At 41.3% G+C, this 5295-nt stretch overlaps 1 pseudogene; it reads right to left on the bottom strand.

Annotated features, from left to right (window-relative positions):
* Window positions 1-1788: 1788 nt before the first annotated feature.
* On the bottom strand, window positions 1789-1907 carry LOC145409159 (5S ribosomal RNA; annotated as a pseudogene).
* Window positions 1908-5295: the final 3388 nt, after the last annotated feature.

Genomic DNA, 5295 nt, shown 5'->3' on the forward strand with positions numbered 1-5295 from the left:
CCTACTACCTTCTTTACCACCCTGTCTAACTCTCTCACCCTCCTACCAGAATATTTTCTTACATTCCCTCCATTTTACAAAGTCGTTCCAAACTCCTCATCTAAACTTTTTTACTCTTTCGTACCAATCTTTTCACTTCTCTTCTCTACATATATCTTTCTGTTCCGTTTCTCAGCTTCCTCCATGCTTCTGCTTCCAGTCCACTCACTACATGCTTTCCTCTTTAGCACCACAGCTTGCCTCACCTCTGCATTCAACCATTCTGTTCCTTGCACTCTTTTTCGTCTTCTCTTTACCCAACATACCACCTCATATGTTGCACAGATTTCCTCTGTGAATTCCTTGCACTCACCTTCCACCTCCTCCATCTGCTTCGGTTCATATCTGCCCAGTCGCTCCTCCACTTCTATATTATATTCTGCCTTCATTTCATCCTCCTGCAACGTTTCTACTCTATTTGTATGGTCTGCTTCTTCCTGCCCTTTTCTCCATCTATTCATCCAGCGCATTAGTACTTTGACTCTCACCATTACTAAGTTGTTGTCAGAGAGTCCACATCCCCAACCCCTGTATGCTTGCACACATCTTCTCATACTTTCATCCACGCATACATCATCAATCAGTGCCTTCCGTTCATCTAGCTCAACACCCACCCCTCTCATCACTCGCCATGTATATCTGTGGATCATTTTGTGCCTAAAGAGGGCATTGGCTATCACCAATTCCCTTCACACACAAATGTCCCCCAGAGCACTACCATTCCCATTCACTTCTGTAGACACACCCGACTCAATTACTTCATTCACTTTCACATTCCCTACGTTTCCTTTCATATCTCCAATGAAAAACACTCCCACTCGTCTCAAACTTTTCCATTCATGCTTCCACATTTGCCTAGAACTTCTTTCACTCTGTTGGCACGGTCTTCTGTCGTTGCATATACTCGCACACACATAATCGCCTATGCTTGTATTCATACTTTTAATTTTATCCACACAATCTGTGAAGGAGCTAAACCATACTCTCTTATATTCTTTTTCCAATTCTTGCACGCAACAATATGTACACCTTTCTTTGCCTTCTCATTCCCACCTACTCCCTCACATACATCCAGTCCCTACTCACGCTCCCTCACACTCACACTTCTTCATAAGGTCTCAGTCAATCCACATATGTCCACTATTGCATCCATAAGCACCTAGCCAACATCTCTTTCACTGACCTCATCATTTGCACCCCTCACATTCCATGTTGCCATCCTCATCGTGACCCTTGTCCATTCCTTGGTCGTCACCTGTAGGGCCCAGACATTTTGTTTGTCTTTTTAGCTACTTGTTTTACGGGGAGGGGTACTAACTCGGCGCCAACCCACTTGCTGACATATCGGGAACACGTATGGGTTGGGTATATCGTTAGCACCCAGCATATTAAGTAGTTTCCAGGCATACAGAAAAACATTTGACTTGTCACTCAGTGTAGAATCACACTGGAGTAGCCCTACATTGACCGAATGGATGAATGGTGCCAACACCCACCACTATTAATAAAACATAATATAATATTATGAGAAAACTCTGAGGATTCGATAAGCCAACCCTCTGAGCAATCTTAATATTTCCTTATATATACTGTATATATATATATATATATATATATATATTCATCCATTCATTCATTGCCAGACGCCATGTATCCCAAACGGGGTGGCCAAGGGCTCAGAGTTAATTCTTTTACAGGGAGAGGCACTAATCCTCCACCAACCCCACTTGACACGTAGGGAGAACGTTATGCCAACAGCATCTGGTGTTCCCAGGCGGTCACCCATCCAAGTACTAACCAGACCCAACGTTGCTTAACTTCGCTGATCGGACGGGAAGCCGTGTACTCAACGTGGTATATATATATATATATTGTTACATAGCCTATGATTTCATCATCCTTTGTGTAATTTTAACGCACAGTATGCTGCATGTTTGATCACGAGCGTGTTCTGCCTCAGTCCCCCCCTTCTACCGTTATAGTAGAGTAAGTCGTCCTTTCTGTTGTTCAGAGCGGGATTGTCAGCTCTTTGTCCCCATGGCTTCATTTGCGCGTCCTTCTTACAAGTTGTATCAAGCTCTGCTGGCCCCTATATAATGAGCTCAGTCTCTGCATCATTGCCACTTACTGTAGATCTGCTCCTCATTTTGTTCACATCTCTGTCCTCCCCTGTACAGTTATTATTGAGTGCTCAGGAAGTCTCCAACCATCCAGCAGCTGTTAAGTGTTGTTGCATTTTTTCTTGTACTGTGTAGCATAAGGTTGATTCTTAGGCCTAGTAAGGTTTTTGTAATTTATGTAGGATTCATTTTGTCAGCCAGTTTTAATACTATTTTGTATCTGTAATAATTTATCTTGCATTAACTGAGCATTACCCAGTGTACTTCAATTTTATCAGAGCTGACTTAGATAAATTTACTCTTGCTTATTTCGTGTTAATAGAGGCTATTGCAGTTAACTATATATTTAACCTGTTTTTTGCCATTACATTATCCTTATGAGTCCTGAATGTTTTGTTGTTAGTTTGAGCATTAAACTTTAACTTATAATTTTACCTAACTCTTTTATTTTGAACCTGGACCTTTACGGGACAGTAGTGATTATTAGTATTCTCACTTAAAGTGTACATTATCTTTCTCTGTTCCGTAACATAAATTTGGCGACCTCTCATCAGGATATTCAGGATATTATCATAAGGATATTGCTTGATATTTTGTGACTGTTACTTATTCATGATGTCTACTATTACTACACTTGATGAAGCCAAAGATTTTTTGTCAAATGTGCAAACAGTGTTGGATGTAGAAAACAGAACAAAGAATGAACTTAAGCTTGTTGCTCAACACTTGGGAATTGCTGTTCGCTCTCATCATTCTAAAGATCAAATTGTTGACATGATTAATGAAAGCTTGTTTAATGTAACTCCTCCAAATGAGCGAACGCAGATTGAATTAGCTAAGTTACAGCTAGCCCTGCAGGAGGCTCAGGCTAAGGAGGCGGAGTCTCGTGTTAAGGAGGCTGAATTTCAAGCAAATGCTAAGGAGGCTGAATCTCAGGCTCGTATTCAGGAGGCACAGATACACGCACAAGTTGAAATTGCCAGGATTCAGGCAGACCATGAGTATCGCATGAAACAAGGTGGAACTGGATCATCTAGCTCTGATGATTTTGATGTGGCTAAAAATGTTAAACTTGTCCCTCCTTTTAAGGAATCTGATTTAACAAAGTATTTTCAGTTGTTTGAGAGGGTAGCTACAGGTTTTAATTGGCCCAAGGAGTATTGGCCAGTACTCCTTCAAACTGTTGTCACCGGTAAAGCTCAAGTGACTTATGCATCTTTGCCTCAGGATCAATCTGATAATTATGATGTAGTTAAGAGCTTGATTCTTAAGGCCTATGAGCTTGTTCCTGAAGCCTATAGAGTAAAATTTAGGACAACTTACAAGCAAGATAAGCAATCCCATGTTGAGTATGCAAAAATCAAAGAAGATCTGTTAGAGCAGTGGTTAAATTCTAAGAACGTGGATTCTGATTTTGGTAAATTTAAGCAGATGATTTTGCTGGAGGACTTCAAGAGGTGTATTTATAAAGATGTAAGCCTATATCTTGATGAAAAATAATAGATAATTTGTCTGATGCTGCAGTTTTAGCTGATGAATATGTTCTCACTCACAAGAGATATTCTAGAGAAAAAGGGAAAGCTGAGAGTCAGTACGTTGCCTCTATTCAGAGTACAGGTAACAGGAAAGAGAATAAAGATGATGTTTCTCAGGAAGTAAATACCAGCTTCACCTCTAGATTTCAGAAAAGTAAATGTACTTATTGTAGTAAGCTTGGTCATACTACGGAGAAATGTTTCAGGAGACAGCGTGATGTGAACAAAAAGGAGTCTTTAAATATTCAGTCAATTGGTCTAGTGTCCACTCTTGAGAGTTCCCAGAATTCTTTAACTGAGTTAACTGAACCTGCTTTAAGGGGTAACTTAAATTCTCATGATGGAGCTCCTCTTTTGAGCAGTAACGTGGGTGACACTCTCAAGAGTTCATGTCCTAATTTCCTGTCTGATGGATTTGTCAGTCCTCTGGACACTAATAACAGGAAATCAGTTCAAATATATCGTGATACAGGTGCTTGCCAATCCCTTATGCTGACCAGTGTTCTAGGCTCTAATGTTAATTCCTCTGATGAAACTGTAATCTTACAAGGCATAGGGAATAATTACTTTTCTATCCCTCTGTGCAGAGTGAATTTAGAGTCTGGTTTTGTTAATGGTTCCGTTATGGTTGGGTTGGTTGAGACACTCCCAATGTCAGGTGTAACTTTCTTACTTGGAAATGATATTGGTGGAAGTCAAGTGTGTCCAGCTCCTCAGTTGTCTAGTGAGCCAGTGGCTGCATCCCAGGATTGTGATGTCCCTGATGTGTTCCCTGCATGTGCTGTCACTAAGGCTAAGTCTAAAGTTACTGGTGATTTAGAGGATAATGATGATGATGATGTTATCCTAGCTGACAGTTTTCTTGCTAATTTGGACCACTCACCAGATGAGGCAGTACCCCGTAGTGTTGATAATTTGTCTCGTCAAGAGTTGGTTGAGTTGCAGGTTGCTGACCCTGAGTTGAAAGGTCTAGCTAACTCTGCTTGCAGTGAGGAAGAGTCAGCTGGTGCTTCTACTTGTTATTATATAAAGTCAGGAGTACTTATGAGGAAGTGGAGACCCCCAACAGTATCAGCCGACTGTGAATGGGAGGTTGTACATCAAGTTGTCATCCCTCGTGTTTGTAGGCAGGATATCATTAGAGTGGCTCATGATTCCAGTTTGGCAGGACACCTTGGAGTGAGGAAGACTGTGGCACGCATTTTGAAACACTTCTACTGGCCAGGTATCTTCAGGGATGTTTCCTGGTATTTTAAGTCTTGTCACACCTGTCAAGTTGTGGGGAAGTGTAATCAGACCGAAAAGGTTTCACTTCTAGTTCCCATTCCTCCTTTTGAGGCGCCTTTCACCCGTGTGTTGGTGGATATTGTGGGCCCTCTTCCTAAGACTTCTTCAGGATTTTCTTATGTGTTGACCCTGATTGATATGGCTACTCGGTATCCTGAAGCCATTCCACTTAGAAATATCTCAGCAAAGAACGTGATTAAGGAAATGCTAGGGTTCTTCACAAAGTTTGGTCTGCCAAAGGAGGTACAGTCAGACCGGGGAAGTAATTTCATGTCGAATGTTTTCAAGCAGTCTCTGAAAGAGTTGGGCATCAC

The sequence above is a fragment of the Coenobita brevimanus genome, chromosome 79 (genome assembly GCF_032717465.1).
Source record: "Coenobita brevimanus isolate Jiangsu-jjx chromosome 79, ASM3271746v2, whole genome shotgun sequence".
Lineage (NCBI taxonomy): Eukaryota > Metazoa > Arthropoda > Malacostraca > Decapoda > Coenobitidae > Coenobita > Coenobita brevimanus.